Source organism: Staurois parvus, unplaced genomic scaffold (genome assembly GCF_062004578.1).
Source record: "Staurois parvus isolate SC_StPar_1 unplaced genomic scaffold, SC_StPar_1.0 ptg000275l, whole genome shotgun sequence".
NCBI lineage: Eukaryota > Metazoa > Chordata > Amphibia > Anura > Ranidae > Staurois > Staurois parvus.
This window is the reverse complement of record NW_028318071.1, coordinates 2,912,121-2,932,686: the sequence shown is the minus strand read 5'-3', so window position 1 is coordinate 2,932,686 and position 20,566 is coordinate 2,912,121. Positions and strand designations below refer to the sequence as shown.

At 41.8% G+C, this 20,566-nt stretch overlaps 1 protein-coding gene and 1 long non-coding RNA gene across 3 annotated transcripts in view; one reads left to right on the top strand and one right to left on the bottom strand.

Annotated features, from left to right (window-relative positions):
- Positions 1–1,998: 1,998 nt before the first annotated feature.
- On the bottom strand, positions 1,999–10,749 carry LOC149459084 (uncharacterized). The gene is made up of 2 exons (XR_016313358.1): positions 10,553–10,749; positions 1,999–6,675 (listed from the first exon to the last, which is right to left on the bottom strand). It is a non-coding gene; the product is annotated as an uncharacterized LOC149459084 (long non-coding RNA).
- A 103-nt stretch (positions 10,750–10,852) lies between these two features.
- The window catches only part of MEN1 (menin 1), a 373,352-nt gene continuing 363,638 nt past the window's right edge, over positions 10,853–20,566 (top strand). For both annotated transcript variants that reach the window (XM_089681659.1, XM_089681660.1), the window contains exon 1: positions 10,853–10,958. The gene's annotated coding sequence lies outside the window, so the exon portion shown is untranslated. The remainder of the gene's footprint in view (positions 10,959–20,566) is intronic.

The window sequence follows — 20,566 nt, the reverse complement described above, 5'->3', positions numbered from 1 at the left end:
TTGTGTGCTGTCCATAGTATCATTTGCATAGGAGTTTGAGGAGCTTTAAAAACACCCCTCAAATGCCTTTCAATGCTAGTGTGAACTAGGCCTTACAGAAGTAAGACATTCAGCACACCAAACTTTAGAGCCAGCGCTGCAGGGAGAAGGGCTGGGCCGGTCACACGGGGGATCAGATGTGGGCAGCACAGAGAAGGGGATCTGTGCGGAGGGATGATTGCAGAATGATGGACTGTATGTAGCACCTAAAAGCCAGCGGAGGGAGAAACCATCTTTCAGCTGCTGGAGGGAAAGACACAGGCACTGTGCACCATTCTGTAATCATCCCTCCACCCTACTGCAAAGATCCCCTTACTGTCTGGGCCCCCCTGTGTGCCCAGGGCCCCTACAGGAGGCCCAGCGATATGCCCTATTGGCAGCCCTGAGGGTTAGTGTCACTACTAGTAGCATGAGGCGATACCTGGACCCTGCAGAGGTTGCACAGGCAGTCCAACTTCCCCAGGATAGCACATCAATACGTGCCATTGCTAGAAGGTTTGCTGTGTCTCCCAGCACAATCTCAAGAGCATGGAGGAGATTCCAAGAGACAGGCAGTTACTCAAGGAGAGCTGGACAGGGCTGTAGAAGGTCCTTAGCTTATCAGCAGGACTAGCATCTGCTCCTTCGTACAAGGAGGAACAGGATGAGCACTGCCAGAGCCCTATATAATGACCTTCAGTAGGCCACTAGTGTGAATGTCTCTGGCCAATCAGAAACAGACTTCATGGAGGATGGCCTGAGGGCCCGATGTCCTCTAGTGGGCCCTGTGCTGACTGCCTGGCACCGTAGAGCTTGATTAGCATTTGCCATTGAACACCAAAATTGGAAGTTCCACCACTGGCACTCTGTGCTTTGCACAGATGACAGCAGGTTAGCCCTGAGCACGTGACAAACGTAAAAGGGTCTGGAGAAGCTGTGGAGAACGTTGTGTTGTCTGTAACATTGTTCAGCATGACCGTTTTGGTGGTGGGTCAGTGATGGTCTAGGGAAGCATATCCATGGAGGGAAGCACAGACCTCTATAGGCTAGACAATGGCACCTTGACTGCCATTAGGTATCGGGATGAAATCCTTGGACCCGTTGTCGGACCCTAGGCTGGTCCTGGGTTCCTCCTGGTGCACAATGCCCAGTCTCATGTGGCGAGAGTATGCAGGCAGTTCCTGGAGGATGAAGGAATTGATATCATTGAATGGCCCCCACACTCACCTGACCTAAATCCAATAGCCCACCTCTGGGATATCATGTTTCAGTCTGACGCTGCCAGGTTGCAACTCAGACTGTCCAGGAGCTGTGATGCCCTAGTCCACATCTGGGAGGAAATACCCCAGGACACCGTCCGGCATCTCATACAAGCACGTGGGGGCCATACAAACCACAGAGTACCATTTTGAGGTGCTGCAATGAAAATTCAGCAAAATGGACTAGCCTGCTGCATTTTTTCACTTTGATTTTTAGAGTATCTTTAAACTCAGTCGTCTGTAGATTGATAATTTTCATTTCCCTTAAATGATATGGCATCCTAACACCTTACCCAATCCATATCAGTATAGATATCCAGCATGATATTTTTCCTCATTGAGATCTGATGTGTTTTCAAAGCGTTCCTTTAATTTTTTTGAGCAGTATATATACTTGCAGGTCAAGTCCTTTTGAGGAATTGATATCCCTGGAACTGTCTCCCATGGACCTTTGGGCACAACTGATTGACACAACCACTCAATTGTTTCCTCTCCCTCACATATAGTTTCCCTTTTCCTGATATGTATAATCTGTTATGTACTATCATCTAGCAAATATATGGAGTATTGTTATATTTGATACATTGTTAACGTGTATACATTTTTTCTTAGAATTAGGTTTATAACTGTATAACCTTGTAAAAAACTCCTTGTTAGTCCAGAAGGCGCAGTTAAATACATAAAACAAGTAGACCCAGTTCAAGGACACACACAAAAAAAATTGGAATGTTCCAGATATTTTTTTTTATTTTTTTACACATTTACTATGATGTACAGTCATGTCAAAAAATATTGGCACTCTTGCATTTCTGTCAGATAATGCACATATAGCTATCTATATATATCTATCACAGATTAGGCTAATATTAATGTTAACTGTGTGCCATTTTCACTAAGCAATGTACCAGTTTTTATTCCCTGCTTTGCAGGGAGACAAAAGCCAGCACATCGCTGCTCTCTGGTAAACAACACAGAGCTGTGATGTCATTCGGTTAGCCGATCAGAGGTTCTTGGCCATAAATCATTGGCCAAGACCCAGTGATTGGCGTGTGCTGGAGCAAATGACAGCACAGCAGGGGTAAGAGGTGCATGCACCACCTACCCGGAAGAGTCGCATTGCTGCTTGCTCACAGCTAGGGTAAATTAAAAAAAAAAACACCTGCCCAGCTCCCAGAACTGCATGTCCGAGGCATCAGGCGACATAAGTTGTGCATCTCTGTAAAAGGAAAGATGGGCACAGCACTTCTGTCCCCCCAGCCACAAATCAAACGCAGCAGAAAGTATATAGACTGTGCCCACTAGGACACAGGGCCAAGGCAGCATTAAAGCCTGTCCATCACCTGGCCACCGTATCCATGTGATTGGTGGTGGGTTCGCTACAGAGAGGCAATGCAATTTCACCTGTTTCCTTCTTTGGAGGGGAGGAACTGAAGCTATTCCAGCACTCTAACCAGCTGCCCCACACTCCCCAGCGGTAAGGAGGGGAAACAGATGAAGCCCTGTATCTACAGCAGCAATCCCAGCACCCAGCTGTCAAACTGGGAAGGAAACGTCAGAGGTGAGCAGACAGTGAACACAGGCAAGGCAAGCCCTGAGTCACGATGACTGCTCACCACAGTTCCACCCACCAGAGGGGGGCACTATTTCTCAGGGAAATGCCCACAAGATGATGGGCACAGTACCAAGCCAAAGCAGGCCGGAAAGTAACAGCCTCAATTACCAGCCAGCCCAAAAATGAGATTCATGTGTCTGTGGGGGGGTGCACCAAACCCAGACAAGCAGCCATAAAAGACCCCTGCTGCTGTAGGAACCACACCGGAGCATCCCCAGGCCACCAAGCAGAACCAGCGCACACACAGTTTTCACTACCTGGAAGGGTTGGATCACAGCTTGCTCACAGTAGGACTAAATTTAAAAAGAAAACACCTGCCCAATGCCTGGAACTGCATGTCCTGGGCATCAGGTGATATAATTTGCACATCCCTGCAAATATTTAGGCATTCTGTTTATTGCTTTTGTTTGTATTGGTATGACACAAAAAAGTGGAGGAGAAAACACTAAATCTGACAGATTCCACACAAAACTCCAAAAATGGACTGGACAAAATTATTTGCACCCACAATTTAATATTTGGCAGCACACCCCTTGGAAAAAATAACAAATCAATTGCTTCCTGTAACCATTAATGAGTTTCTTACACCTCTCTACTGGAATTTTGGACCACTCTTCTTCCGCCAACTGCAATGCCAACTAGCAGGACCAACCCCCAAAAATTCAAATATATTAATAGTAAATAGGTCCGGTACAAGCATGTAGGCCCTTTACAAAATAATCTAGAGTGGGTGACTAAGGACAAAGAGAAGGCAAATTTATTAAATACCTTCCTCAGCTCTGTGTATACAAAAGGAGCATGGGGGGGGGGGGCTCTTGTCCACAATGGGCATGGTATTGACACAGCTCCAGATGATCCACATTGGCTCACAATTGATATGATCCAGAAATATTTAGACAGAATAAAGGTGAAGCACCTGGCATATACCCACGGGTCCTTAAAGAATTGAGCTGTCATTTCAAAGCCATTGTTTCTCATTTATATGGACTCTTTAATGACTGGCATAGTACCACTGGATTGGTGTAAGGCTAACATGGTGCCAAAATTTAAAAAGGGGTCAAAATCTTTACCAAGTAATTATAGACCTGTTGGTTTAACTTCTATAGTTGGGAAGATACTGGAGAGTTTAATAAAAGACCACATAAATGACTTCTTGCTGGAAAAAAATATTTTAAGCGACAGCATGGATTCATGAAAGACAGAAGTTGTTAAACAAATCTGATTTCTTTTTATGAGGTGAACAAAACCTTGGACAGAGGGGTGGTGGTGGACGTGGTATACTTGGATTTTGCAAAAGCGTTTAACACAGTTCCCCACACATGGCTAATGTGTAAGGTAAAGTCTATGGGCTTGTAAAAATTTGTATGTGAATGGATAGAAAACTGGCTAAAAGATCATATTCAAAAAGTAGTGGTTGGTTCATACTCTGAATAGTCTAGGGTTGTCAGTGGTATACCCCAAGGGTCAGTGTTGGGACCCTTACTTTTTAATATATTTATAAACGATATAGGGTCTGGGATTAAAAATCCCATTTTAGTCTTTGCAGACAACACCAAGCTGTGCAGTGGAATAACGTCCTTACAGGATATCTTCAATTTATAAGCTGACCTCAATGTACTGTTTAATTGGGCAACTATGTGGCAAATGAGGTTTAATGTTGATAAATGTAAGGTTATGCACTTGGGGTTAAGAATATGCATGCATCATACTTACTGGGTGGGGGGGGGGGGGGGAAGAGTACAACTGGGGGAATCGATGGTGGAAAAGGATCTGGGAGTTCTGCTGGATCATGAGCTTAATGATGGCATGAAATGCCAAGCTGCAATTTCTAAAGCGAGCAAAATCTTCTCTTGTATTATAAGAGGTATAGACTCAAAAGAGAGATATTTTACCCCTGTACCAATCATTAGTAAAACCTCATCTGGAATATGCAGTTTAGTTTTGGGCACCAATTCACAATAAGAACATTGGTGAACTGGAGTAAGTACAGAGGAGGGCAACCAAACTGATAAGAGAAAGGGAGGAGCTCAGCTATGAGGAAAGATTAGAGGAACTGAATTTATTCTCTCTTGAGGAGATTAAGGGGGGAAATGATCAACATGTATAAATACATCAGTGGTTCATATAGCAAACTCTGTGTAGTTATTCACCCTGACATCATCACAGAGGACAAGGGGGCACTCTTATGTATGAAGGAAAAGAAATTTAGTCTCCAAACACGTAAGAGTTTCTTCACAGTAAAAGCTGTGAAAATATGGAACAGACTCCCTCAAGAGTTGGTTCTGTCCAGCTCAGTGGATTGCTTTAAAAAAGGCCTGGATTATTTCTTAGATACACAGAATATAACTGGATACTAACATTTATAGGTAAAGTTGATCCAGGAAATATCAGATTGCCTCTCGGGGGACCAGGAAGGAATTTTTTCCCTGCAGGCGCAAATTGGATTGTGCTTTGCTGGGGGGGGGGGGGGGGGTTGCCTTCCTCTGGATTAACTGTGGGTATAGCATTATAACTTTTTTTTTTTTATAATGGTTGAACTTTTGTCTTTTTTCAGCCAGACGAACTATGTAACTGCTCCAGGTCTCTCAGATTGGAAGGGTTCCTTTTCCCAACTGCGGTTTTGAGATCTCTCCACAGGTGCTCTATGGCAGTGGTCTCCAAACTGTGGCCCTTTGCATGCTCATATCTGGCCCTTGGGGCACTATTCCATAAACTAACACCAATGATGGAACACCATTCTCCCTACTGACACCATCAATGGGGCACTCTTCATTTGATTGATAACAATGGATCACTATTCCTCCCATTAGAATCAATTATGGGGTACTGATGCTATGTCTTTCTACTCCCAATGGCCAGTCTGGGGGGGCAAAGGAAAGCAAACTGGCCCTTTGCTTGGAATGTCAAGCAAAGCGCCAGTATGACACTGAGATTTGGATTCATTGCTGGCCAGTTAAATACTCTCCAGCGCTTTGTCTGAAACCATTTCTGGGTGCATTTTGATGTGTGCTTTGGGCCATTGTCCTGCTGTAAGACCCATGATGGAAACCCAGATTTCTGACATTGGGCCCTACATTGCACTCTAGAATTCTTTGGTAGTCCTCAAATTTCAGAATGCCATGCATCAAGACATCCAGTGCCTAAAGCAGCAAAGCAACCCCAAAACATCAGTGAACCTCCACCATGTTCTGAATATTCTTTTCTTTAAAAGGCCTCATTTCCTTTTCTGAAAACAGTAGAATGATGGGCTTTATCAAAAAGCTGTAATTTTTTGTTTCATCTGTCTACAGCACATTCTCCCAAAAAGATTTTGTCTTCCGTAGGTATGTTTTGGCAAACTCCAATCTGTTTTTTTTTAAGTTTCTGTGTCAGCAGTAGGATCCTCCTCCCATAGTGTCCCTTTTCATTTAGATGGCAACGTATAGGGCGAGCTGACACAGTTGTACCCTGCTTGAATTTGTCTATAAGTTGATCGAGGTTCTTTATTCACCAAACAATTCTTCGTTGCAATCTTTTGATCAAGTTTTTCTCTTTCATCCATGTCCAGGAAGTTTAGCTACAGTGCCATGGGCTGTAAACATCATGAAAATGTAGCACAGTGGGCACAAGAACATTATCTGTTAATTGATATAGGCAAGTTTAATTACAAGAGCATCACAAACTTGGAATGCAATTATTTCTTACAATTTTGAGAAGGAGCCAATAATTTTGTCCAGTCCATTTTTGGAGTTTTGCTTGGAATGTGTCAAATTTGGCTGTTTGTTTCTCTCCAATTTTGTGTCATACCTATACAAACAAAAGAAACAAACATAAGAATGCATAAACGTTTGTAATTTTCTGGGCAAAGTGGTGCATTATCTGATAGAAATACAGGGGTGCCAATATTTTTGGTCATGAATGTATGCCAGTTTTAATTCAGTTTTCAAATAAAAATTAACTCTTATTGTTTGTAAATATTACTGCCTACAGTGGTTACCTTTGGTATATGCAAAGTCACATTTACTTCTGTCTACTTTGCCTATAATTGAGCGATGATAGCCTTGTAGACCACCTTATTACAATAATTTTAACACCTCATCCCTTTATGCCATAGTACCATTTGCTCAGTTTCACTCCAGTTGCAATACAGTGTTCTGTCAGCATGGAACAAACAGTCATTCCTGCCAGTTCAATGGGTGGTTATAACTAGTTCTGCACTGCAATGAAAATTATGGATGCCTTTGGGAAAAAAAAGGAATGGAGTTTTTTTTTTAAATATATTTTATATATGTAATTTTATTATATTTGACTTTTTATTTAATATGAATTTAAAAAATACAATCCAGTAATGTAAAATAACTTTTATTGAATGGAACACAAAAATTGTACATAAAATATACACTCACCAGCCACTCTAAGGCACACTTTGCTAGTGCAAAGAAAATATTCCCCACACCATCACCGCCAGTCTCAACCATTGATACAAGGCAGGATGGATCCCTGCATTCATGTTTACACCAAAATTCTGACCCTACCATCTGAATGTCACAGCAAACAGTCTGCCTGCTCATTCTCTGACATCAGCAAACCATTTTCGTCCACAAAACTGCAGCTCGCTGTATATTTTCTCTTTTTTTGACAATTCTCTGTAAACCTTAGAGATGGTTGTGAGTAAAAATCCCAGTAGATCAGCAGTTTTTGAAATAATCCATGCCATTTTCAAATCCACTTAAATCCCCTTTTCTTCCCCATCCTGATGGGGAGTCAGAACTTCAGCAAGTTGTCTTCACATCTAGCTGCTTAAATGCACTGAATTGCTGCCATGTAATTTGCTGATTAGCAATTTGTGTTTCCAAACAATTGAACAGGTGTAAAGAGGTGTGTGTGTGTGTGTGTGTGCGCGTGCACACAGTGGGGCAAAAAAATATTTAGTCAGCCACCAATTGTGGAAGTTCTCCCACTTAAAGAGATGAGAGAGGCCTGTAATTGGCATCATAGGTAGACCTCAACTATGAGAGACAAAATGAGAAAAAAAAATCCAGACAATCACATTGGCTGATTTGGAAAGAATTTATTTGCAAATTATGGTGGAAAATAAGTGTTTGGTCAATATCAAAAGTTCATTTCAATACTTTGTTATATATCCTTTGTTGGCAATGACAGAGGTCAAACGTTTCCTGTAAGTCTTCACAAGTTTGGCACACACTGTTGCTGGTATGTTGGTCCATTCCTTCATGCAGATCTCCTCTAGAGCAGTGATGTTTTGGGGCTGTCGCTGGGCAACACGGACTTTCAACTCCCTCCAAAGGTTTTCGATGGGGTTGAGATCTGGAGACTGGCTAGGCCACTCCAGGACCTTGAAATGCTTCTTACGAAGCCACTCTTTCGTTGCCCGGGCGGTAAGTTTGGGATCATTGTCATGTTGGAAGATCCAGCCACATTTCATCTTCCATGCCCTTGCTGATGGAAGGATGTTTGCACTCAAAATCTCACGATACATGGCCCCATTCATTCTGTTCTGTAGATGGATCAGTCGTCCTGGTCCCTTTGAGGAGAAACAGCCCCAAAGCATGATGTTGCCACCCCCATGCTTCACAGTAGGTATGGTGTTCTTTGGATGCAACTCAGCATTCTCTCTCCTCCAAACACGACAAGTTGTGTTTATACCAAACAGTTCTATTTTGGTTTCATCTGACCATATGACATTCTTCCAATCCTCTTCTGGATCATCCAAATGCTCTCTAGCAAACTTCAGACGGGTCCTGACATGTACTGGCTTAAGAAGGGGGACACGTCTGGCACTGCAGGATCTGAGTCCCTGGCGGCGTAGTGTGTTACTGATGGTAGCCTTTGTTATGTTGGTCCCAGCTCTCTGCAGGTCATTCACTAGGTCCCCCCGTGTGGTCCTGGGATTTTTGCTCACCGTTCTTGTGATCATTTTGACCCCACGGGGTGAGATCTTGCGTGGAGCCCCAGATCGAGGGAGATTATCAGTGGTCTTGTATGTCTTCCATTTTCTAATTATAGCTCACACAGTTGATTTGTTCACACCAAGCTGCTTGCCTATTGCAGATTCAGTTTTCCCAGACTGGTGCAGATCTACAATTTTGTTTCTTGTGTCCTTCGACAGCTCTTTGGTCTTCACCATAGTGGAGTTTGGAGCGTGACTGTTTGAGGTTGTGGACAGGTGTCTTTTATACGGATAACAAGTTCATACAGGTACCATTGATACAGGTAATGAGTGCAGGACAGAGGAGCCTCTTAAAGAAGAAGGTACAGGTCTGTGAGAGCCAGAAATCTTGCTTGTTTGTAGGTGACCAAATACTTATTTTCCACCATAATTTGCAAATAAATTTTTTCCAAATCAGCCAATGTGATTGTCTGGATTTTTTTTCTCATTTTGTCTCTCATAGTTGAGGTCTACCTTTGATGCCAATTACAGGCCTCTCTCATCTTTTTAAGTTGGAGAACTTGCACAATTGGTGGCTGGCTAAATACTTTTTTGCCCCACTATAATTTTTTTTTTTTTTTTAAATAGAGGCGTATTTGTATCTAACTCAATTATCACCACTTTTTTCTTTTCTGACTTAAACCAATGATTGCCATGCAATGCTTGCAACTGGATTTAATTAACAGGAGAGGGAGCCAATGATTCCCACTGCTATCAATCTGCCCACTGAGGAGACAGAACCAAGAGAGCCGCAGCTCTCATGCACATTGCTGAATCGCGATGGGGCTCAGGTAAGTATGGGGGGGGGGGGGGTTGGTGAGTCTGCGACACAGAAGGTTTGACCTTAATGCATTAAGGTAAAAAAAAAAAAACCTTGAGGCTTTAGAACCACCTTATTACTGACCAGAATTTAAAATCTTTCAACCTGGACTACAGTTACCAGAAATTTTCAAAATTTGTAGCAATGTGTACAATACCACTCCTCCACTTTTAGACCCTAAAAATAGGTCACAAGGGGAATGATACAGCATAATGTGCTGCTTCAAACTGTGGTACTAGTGGGCAGGGGTTAAAAAGGTATTGGTGAGTAAAACCTGAACCTATGCTGCTAAGTGTAAAGCAGAAAGTTCAGGATTACTAAGTGTGCAGTAAGCCTTGGTTCACACTATGAACTGCACTGCATTCCAGTGCAATTCACATGTGATTCAACATGGTGCGATATGAGCTTATTCATTTTGAATGGGCTCATATCACACCAAACTTGTGCATGCACCAATTTTGGAATTGCACTACAACTATGCGATCTGATGCAGGCACACGCACTGAGTTTTTGCCCTACATTTGGGGTATCATTAACATTGCACTGGCAACTTCACCAGATCACAAAGGGCAGTACACCTTGTATGTGGTACGACAAATGCACAAGGATAAGGGTTTCTCACAATTCATTTCAGTGTGAACCTAGGCTAAGAATTCAAGGTTAACAGTTTCACCGCATATGTGTCAATCCGCAGTAACAGTTCTCAGATTGCAGCTTGTCCCAGTCATCTGCCGGTACCCCAGAATCGTCCCTGGGAGCCGGGTAAAGTGCGCAGTCTCCAACATATTACACTGAAAGCCTCACCGCAAAACAGCACGGCAGTCTGCATGTGCACCAATCACCATCGCAGGGCCGCTCTGGTAACGCCACGTCATACAGCAGTACTGATATTATATAATTATCACACCACTCACCGTACAGTGAACCCGAGTGTCACCTATCTCTCCTCGCCAGACTGCAAAACCAACAGTGCACTCAAATGTCGCTCCCCCCATCCCATCCCTAGATCAATTCCTGAAATCTCCCCATAACTACCTTCCTGCAACTTAGAGTCACTGACTAAGGTGAATTTTCCCGGGCTCGCCATTCACTGCGTGCATACTCCGCCCACTTCCTCTTCCCTATTCTAACATCACTTCCACCTCCCTTCAGTGGACAAATACTAGCCAATAGCAATCTAGAATAGTCGTGATGTAGTGGCTGTCCCCTATCAAGTGACTTAGTCACGTGCTATTTCCGCTCCGCCCCTCTGGCCAGTGAAGTCCGTTGTATCAGGATCTGTCTATCTACACACTGGGGTCGTGTGTTCTGCATTGTTCTGTAAGTTTTGTGAAGACGTCCGGTGTGTATACATTGTGTTTATGTGAAATAATGGGAGCGAATATCTTCCATAGACAATGAATGGAGGTCGCCTTGCAGCATTGTTCTTGGATCTGGTTTGTGTTAAATCCGTTTCCGTTGTTTTTGAAATGCCGTTATCTTCATTTCCATTGATCTTGAGATGTTTCTGGTGCCATTTGTTGCTCACGTGTGTCTAAAGCTTGTAGCAGACTAGTTGCCTTTCGATCTACTACGTTTTGAAATCCAAGCCTTTACCTTTCAGTTTGCATCCAGTCTTCATGGCTCTTGCATGGTTGTGTTGAAATGATTGGAAAGGTTGTGTTTTTTTTTTTTTAAGCTAAAACAAAAAAGGGGTTATACTTATCTGCTCTGTGCAATGGTATTGCACACCGTGGTCCTTTTACCTCTTCTGGAGTCCCCCACATACATTCCTTCTTCCTTCCCAAGCCAGTCTGTGTGCACCCATAGACACACAAGGCACAGCTTCTTCACACCCCTGCTCCCTCCTTCCTGGATTTGACTGACATGTCCCCACTACTTTAAGTGTCTACTGTGAGTTTAGGAAGTGAAAAATGTTACCCCAACATTTCATATTACTGATATGTACCTGCAGTACCATGTACTTGTAGAAAAAAAAGTATGCAAGCCCCCTAAGTGATAGCATAGGCAGGTGACAAGTCCTCATTAAGGAGACATTGGGGGTCTACTAATATGACCCCTGCCCTCCAATGCAACTATTCAAACAGATCATCATGTTTAGCTTCATCCTCAGCTATACTAGCCAAGGAATGACAGCTGTGACCCTGGTGCCCTTTTGAGAACCTGTAAAAGTGATTGGGCAGTCAGTGGAGGTGCCAGCAGCCCATATCTGCAGCTTCTCTACAGGCTGATCAAGATGGTGGGTTGGGAGGAGGTGTGGCCAGCTTCCCCCACATACACAGGCAGTCGCTCTACTGAAAATGGGAGAGGAAAGAGAGGAGGAGCAGCGATGGCAGCCCCGGGAGTCTGCAGCCATGTGAGTGACTAAAGAGGAGAGGCTTTTTTCCTGAACAATTACTGCCCCCCCACTGCATGCTGCTCACTGCCACCAATGCATACTCTCCCCACTACATACTGCTCACTGTCCCCACTGCATTCTGACCCCTCTGTATTCTGCTCACTGCCCGCACTACTATATACTGCTCATTGCCCCCACTGCATACTGCCCCCCCCCCCACGCCAAGCTGTGCACTGCCGCCCACTCCATACTGCCCCCTACTCCAAACTGCTCACTGCTGCCCACTACATACTGCCCAACTATATACTGCCCCCACTGCATACTACCCACTGCATACTACACATTTCCGCCACTTCATGCTGCCCAACTGCATACTGCTCACTGTCCCACTACATACTGCTTACGTCCCCCACTGCATACTGCCCTACTACACACTGCTTACTGCTCCACTGCATACTGCTCAGTGTCCCACTATATACTGGCCCATTGCATACTACATACTGCTCTCTGCCCCACTACATACTGAAGGGGCACACTGACTGCTATACTCCTGGAGCTTAATTATTATTAAATGTTGGGGGTTAATTAGTTCTGGGGTTAACAATCCTGGGGTTTATTGCAGTGCTGGGAGTTACTGTGTCATGTTGGGGTTTATTATTGTGTCTTGCTGGAATTGTGCCGTGCTAAGGGGTTAACTATTGTGCAGTGTTGGAGGTTAATTGTTGTGCTGTGGGTATATTATTTTGCTATGCTGTTGGTAAGTATTGTGCTGTGCTGGAGGTTAATTATTGTTCTGAGCTTGGGGCAAATTATTGTGCTAGGCTGGTTGTTTTATTTTTGTTACATGCCAGAGTTATTTATGATATTCTGGCCTTTACACTTGCTCGGGTTGTTGACCCTGACATTAGCTGGTGGGTATCATTGCTAATCCCATTTGGGCTTATTGTACTCCAACCATCTTGCCCCAAGGCGCTATTTTGTCTATACAATTGTATAGACCACGAATGTGCTTGGGAGTAACTTACATTTTGTACAATTAAAAAAACAAAATTTATTTTACTTTTACTTTTTTTTTTCCATCACATGGGGACACCCACTTTTGTCCATGCCCACAAAAGCACGCCGTATTAGCATCCCCACTTATACTTTTAGTACCCTCACAGCACATCCAAAAAATTGTGTGGAGCCACCCCTGCAGGCAGCTGTAAGGTGGGAGCTTGACACTTGTCTGACTTTTATAAACATACCTTGTTAGACAAGTGGTTAAAATGTAACTTAAAGTGGTTGTAAACCTCAGACATGAAATCTGAGCAAAGCACATATTTTTATAGTGTTTGCTTGCTTCACTCCAAAGCACTAAGTGTCCTTTCTCTCTGCTGTCTCCTTCCTCTGCTATCAGCATGAGTCACTTTTGACATGTTTTCCTGACACTGTGAGCTAAAAAGGTGACAAGGGAGGGACCTCCAGCTAATTGACAGCCTCAGTTCTGTTCCTGTGTGCTTTGTGAAGGGGGTGTGTCCCTTCCCTCCAATCAACTCTCAGATATGTAAGCAGGGGTGTGGACATTTAAAAAAAAAAAAAAAAAACTACTTGTCCAGGGACTAAATCGGTATCCCAATCTACTTGTCCCTCATGACAATCTATTTGACTAGATTAAAAAAAAAAAATACATTTCAACCAAAACCATATTTAAATCTGAGGTGCTTTTAGGAAGGTCTGGGTCTTTTAAAAACAAAAGGGGCTTTATGGTGACTTAAATGTTTAATATTTTTAACATTGCGCTGTTTATCTCCTCCTCACCTGTCTCCAGCACTGCACCCAGGGACTAGCAGGGAGGAGAGAGACCTTGCAGTGTAATGAGCACTGATTGGGTGCTCATCAGGAAAGGGGAGTGTCAGGCTTACCTTTTATCCCTTTCACTGCCAGAGCTCTTTTTTTACGTTTTTTTTGTACACATTTAAAAAAAATCATTTTAGGCCTGAAGATTACAAAAAACCCCAAACATATGTTTTCTGAAAGCAGAGACCCTAGAGAAAAAAATAGTGGTAGTTCCAATTTTTTATGTAACACGATATTACCACAAAAGTCTCTGAAACGCAAAATTTCTGTAAAAAATACACTTAATTTTAGGGCACAAAAAAGCAATAAATTACCAAATTTTTTTGTAAAATATAAAAGATGAGGTTACACAGAGTATATAGATATCCATCATGTCAAACCTTAAATTTGCGTGCACTCGTGTAATGGCGACAAACTTTAGTACCCTATATTTTTTATAGGCGATGATTTTAAAGCCACTATAGGTCATCGGTTTAGCGTTATGGAGGAGGTCTAGTGCTAGAATTATTGCTCTCATTCTGGCGTGCATGGCTATATGTAATGTGCATCACAATCAACGTTTTCATGTGTAGGCTCCCAAGCATGTGCTGTTACGTTTGTACATGCATACACTGGTGGCTAAAATTGTGGATACACCTTACATTTTACAAACTTTCTTAGTTTAAAGTACTTTTTATATAAAAGTCTCTAAAAATGTCATAGCACAAGTAAAATTTAATATAATAAATGGATGCCTTAACAAAAAAATCTTTAAATAAATTCAATTTTGGCTGGAAATGTACCATAATGCATCTTGGCTGTTTTATATAGCATAAAAATTATAATTTCAAGTTTGTCACAATGTGTTTTTCAATAACGTGTTGGGTAGCATTTGGCCTTAATAACTGCCTGACACCTTCTTGGCATTGACTCTACAAGTCTTTTGACATCCTCTTCTGTGATCAAATAATGCTAGGAATTGATTAAAGCCTCAATGAGTCCTCGCTTGTTGCTTGGATTCTTGCTCGAGACCATGCGTTTCTTGTCATTGAACCATTTATGAGCTGTATGGCATGGAGCTCCATCCTGTTGAAAAGTAAATTCTGTGCCTTTGTCCGCTAAATCGCTTATTGATGGGATTAACTTTGGTTCCAGGACCTCTTTGATGTATTGCTCTGCATTAATAATGCCATCAATAACCTGCATTCCTCCAACACTATACCAAGACATGCAGCTCCATATCATGATGCTTTGAGGGTGTTTCATTGTTGCTGTCATGCACTCAGGAAGGCATTTTGCACCTGACCTTCTTTGCACATATCGAGCACCATGTCTTCCGAAAATAGAAATTCATGTTTCATCACTCCAAATAATTTTTTTCCAATCTTCTGTTGTCCAATTTTGATGTTCCATGGCCCATTTGACTCTTTTCTTTTTTTTTTTTGGCATTTTAAAAATGTTTTTTTTTTTTTGGTATTCAAGCTCTTTATCCAGCATCAACAAGTCGACTTCTTACTGTTTGGTCAGACACTGACAGTCCTCCATCTGTATATTTATAACTACCACTTCTTCAAATATAATAAGTGACAAATTAGAAAAATCAATATGCAACACAACTTAATTCCCCATAGCACAAATGAACCTTCACCCTTGAAGATATGAAATAACAATATAAAAATGTGCCAAAATTATATAAACAAATACTTATCTAATCCACCCCATAAAATAACTATATCAATATTTCCAAAAAAATATTTTTAAAAAGAAGTCCAAAAAAAAGGTCCAAGCAAATTAATATAAGTCCAAAAAATTCCAAAAATATTATAAAACTGAAATATCCTTCCAATCCTTCCTTTCTCACGACAAACCTCAAACAAGAAGAAAAATATCACATAGTGTATTATCCTTATAATGTAATGAAATATCCGTGACAACACTCTAGTGATTATCCAAAAAATGTAATTTATTTTTTAGATAATTAGTGAAAAAGGTGCACCAAGTGAAACTAACATAATTAATTAAAGAAAATTTGTTAGTGCAAAACACTGTGTACTGTGAATCACTCTTCCAGTGCTCCAAAAACAAATCCACACTGTGCCACTTCTATTATAGTAAGGAATATATACCCTTACCAACACTCCTCAATAAACCTGCTTTCAATATTTATCCTATGGATGGGATCCTCCTAAAGTGCTCCCCTAGATTCCACTGTATTCAGGGCACTATTCCAGCAGGATTTTCCATATCTCCATATCATTGGCACCATATAGACAGAAAGCATATGAGGGACAAATAGTGTGATACCGCCAAAGTAATGTATAGAAAAACTTTATTCAAACTGCTCACATTTAAAATGATTCAAAACCGCCAAGCTACCATCCAGGGAACATCCAGGGACCAACACACAGTCTTTATCCTCTTTTTCCCTTTAGCAAAATGGCCGCCGGTCGACTTCCGGTTCCTGTATGCGTCTTGACGTCACAGCCCTTGACGCGTTTCGTCATCGACTTAATCATAAGGGATACGGACGCCAAGCTAGACAGTTCTATTTATAGTGCTCCTCCCTATAGCGTCCGACAACCAGCCGCCATATTAGAGAGGGGAATGGTGCCCTCACATTCCAGTCCTGTGTACCGGGATATTATAATACTACATACGGGATTTCAAATGCGGGAACTATTACATCTACTATTTTTAAAAACACACTTACTACATGTATGTGGTTTAAAATTATATATATCCACACACATAATTAATACATTAATAAAATTAATAAATCAAACTACTCTAAAACCAATATACTACTTAGTAATCTTTTAGTACCAGAAGAAATCATATGTGAAAGAAGTCTCTCTACCTCACGAGGTCTAATCTAAATACTAAAATACCCATAAAATCAGATATAAATTCATATTAAAATATTATACTGAAAAACCTATTCATTTTTCATATATTACAATATACATTATACAAAATATACATAAAAAAAAAATATATATACATATTATTAATTATGATTAAGTCGATGACGAAACGCGTCAAGGGCTGTGACGTCAAGACGCATACAGGAACCGGAAGTCGACCGGTGGCCATTTTGCTAAAGGGAAAAAGAGGATAAAGACTGTGTGTTGGTCCTGGATGTTCCCTGGATGGTAGCTTGGCGGTTTTCACGGTATTTAAAAGCGGTTTTGAATCATTTTAAATGTGAGCAGTTTGAATAAAGTTTTTCTGTACATTACTTTGGCGGTATCACACTATTTGTCCCTCATATGCTTTCTGTCTATATGGTGCCAATGATATGGAGATATGGAAAATCCTGCTGGAATAGTGCCCTGAATACAGTGGAATCTAGGGGAGCACTTTAGGAGGATCCCATCCATAGGATAAATATTGAAAGCAGGTTTATTGAGGAGTGTTGGTAAGGGTATATATTCCTTACTATAATAGAAGTGGCACAGTGTGGATTTGTTTTTGGAGCACTGGAAGAGTGATTCACAGTACACAGTTGTTTTGCACTAACAAATTTTCTTTAATTAATTATGTTAGTTTCACTTGGTGCACCTTTTTCACTAATTATCTAAAAAATAAATTACATTTTTGGATAATCACTAGAGTGTTGTCACGGATATTTCATTACATTATAAGGATAATACACTATGTGATATTTTTCTTCTTGTTTGAGGTTTGTCGTGAGGAAGGATTGGAAGGAATATTTCAGTTTTATAATATTTTTGGAATTTTTTTGGACTTATATTAATTTGCTTGGACCTTGTTTTTGGACTTCTTTTTAAAAAAATTTTTGGGAAATATTGATATAGAGTTATTTTATGGGGTGGATTAGATAAGTATTTGTTTATATAATTTTGGCACATTTTTATATTGTTAGTCCTCCATCTGACACCACCTTGTTGATTTCCTTAGCAGAGGATTTTCTATTCTGCAAAGCAAGTTTTGTGATTCTCCTGTCAGTTTTGGGTGTTGTAGCTTTTCTTCCTCTGCCTTGCTGTGTTTTGATACTTTTGGTGTTTGTAAATTGTGTACACAGCTTCTGGACTCCCAGATGCAGAAACTCCTTGACCCATATTCCTAGCAATTTCATGACAACTATAAACCTTCCTTCTTAAATGTTATTGCTGTTACACTTTCATTTGATGGACAGTATGACGCTTTTAATTGATGGGTATCATTCATTTCTACAAATATAGTTATTTAAGTACATTTTAGGTCAAAACTGCACAATATCTTCTTTATTTATTTAATTTATTCTAATATAATGTAAAAAAGACAATAAAAGGGAAAATAGTTTCCTAAGCCATATAAAAATGCAGGCATTGCAACTAGAATCTCTGTTATGCAACATAATGCTTTATTCTGACCAAATACTATAACATATACACCATAATATACAAACGAAATTGGCAAAATTTCCTCACATTTTCACCAGCTAGCTTTCTGTCGATTAATTTTCAGTAAATCTGCTCAAATGAACTCAAAACTTGTATCGTATGTTGTCAACGTATTTTGTTTACCATTTGTATAGAATAGCTTATGTCTAGAAGGTAAAAACAAGGGTGTAAGTAAAGATATCAACCAAAACTGACAAAATCAGAAGGTGTTCCACAATTTTGGCCACCCAGTGTATATGAAAGGGTGGGGGGCTCAAAATGTAATGTTGTTTTTTTTGTTTTTTTTTGGGGGGGGGGGGGGGTAATGTGCTTGGGAGTAACTTTAATTTTTTACAATTAAAAAACAAAATTTATTTTTATTTTTTACTTTTTTTTAATCACATGGGGACAAAAAGTTTCCTTTGTGATGGTTTTTGATGACACGTTCTCTTTATTTAAACATCCAGGGTCTAAAAGGCCCTGGATGTCTTCCCTGCACATCGCACAGCATTACATTCTTTCCCGGCCTCCATGGCCAGGAAATCTGTCAACGGGGGACCCGGAAGTGATGTCATAAACATCACTTCCGTGTCAGGACAAGAAGGGGAGGGAGCGGACGTGTCTGCTCTCCCCCTCCCCTGTACCTGCCGGCAGCCTCTGAACCAGTGCCAGGCTCGCAGATGGGCAGGCAGAGCCCAGGAGACATAGCTGGCACGGGGGAGGTTCGTGTGTGCGGGGGGGTGGAGGCTGGCACTGTAGTGGGCTGTGTAGAAGCAATCGGGTGGCAACACAGTATATACAGACAGACCCCCTCACTGGCTGCCGCTAAATGTCATTGTCGGTTTTAAAAGCAATTACTGGCTTTTTTAAATCTATAACTCGGAGAAAGCTGTCATTCGCAACGCTGCTAAAGTAAACAAAGGAGCGGGTCACCCAGTAACATTACCCAGTGACCCCGCCTCTTTGTTTACTTTAGCAGCGGGGCAAATGACAGAATAGAGAAGAATAAAAAGCTGGAAATTGCATTTAAAACCAGCAATGACATTTAGCACCTGCAAGTGAGGGAGCCATCTGTATACACTGCTCCCTCACGATATGCACTGCTTACCTCCTCTCCTGCTTTCTCCGCTGACACCCCCCCTCCCCATCTGCAATACACACAAAAACCCGCATCCAAATAGTTAGACCAGGGGTGGGCAAACTTTTTGACTTGAGGGCCGCAATGGGTTCATATATTGGACCCGGGGGCCGGACCAAGAGTAGATGAATGATGTGTATGTGTGTCACCCACAGTAAGTATAGTAATATTCCCCCATAGTAAGCATAGTAATTCATCCCCCATATAGTAATTCATCCCCCATATAGTAATTCATCCCCCATATTAATTCGTCCCCCATATAGTAATTCGTCCCCCATATAGTAATTCGTCCCCCATATAGTAATTCATCCCCCATATAGTAATTCATCCCCCATATTAATTCATCCCCCATATTAAGTCCCCAAGTCCCCCCTGTGTCAATTCACTTACCTTTGCTCCTCTCGCCGTGTTCCCGAGCCGTTCCGGTGTAGCATGAAAATCTGTCTCCTATGAGGATCTGTCCCCCTCGACGTATCTGCACATGTGCCAGTTTCAGGCATTAGCAGCCGATCGGCGATCTCCGGCACATACGCAGATATGTCGAGGGGGACAGATCCTCATAGGAGACAGATTTTCATGCTACACCGTTCTTCAGGGCGGACTGTGAGAGGAGCCTAGCTCCCCTCGCGTTCGTCACGCTGCCCCGCCTGCACACATCCTGACAGCCATCCTGACAGTATCACGCTCCGCGGGCCGGATTAAAAGGTCCGCCGGGCCGTAGTTTGCCCATTGCTGAGTTAGACCCTCATTGAAGGCTGGTCCCTCATTATCGGCATCACTTTTTCCACTTGCAAAATGCTGATAGGGCTAGTTTTACCCGCCAAAATTTCTGTGCATCCCTAGTTTTTTTCTTTTCCTTGCATGTTCCCCTCAGATCTAGAGCAACTCCACTTTTAGTGCAGAGCCTATTTGACTTTAGTAAATCAACCCCTTTAGTAAATCAACCCCTAAGTGTACAAGGACACAATGCTGCGCGGGAATGCAGCATCTCCATTGCCTTCCATACATGAATTTTGAGATCTTGGGGAAGGGCTTTTCTTCCCCTCCAACAGATGCCTGCAGAGTTATATTACATAGTTACTCTGAAAAAAGTCCATCTAGTTCAACCATTAAAAAGTTATAATCCCCACAGTTGATCCAGAGGAAGGGGGAAAAAACCCAGCAAAGCATGATCCAAATTTTCTCCTGGAGGGAAAAAAAATTCCTTCCTGAACCCCTGAGAGTCAATTGGATATTCCCTGGATCAACT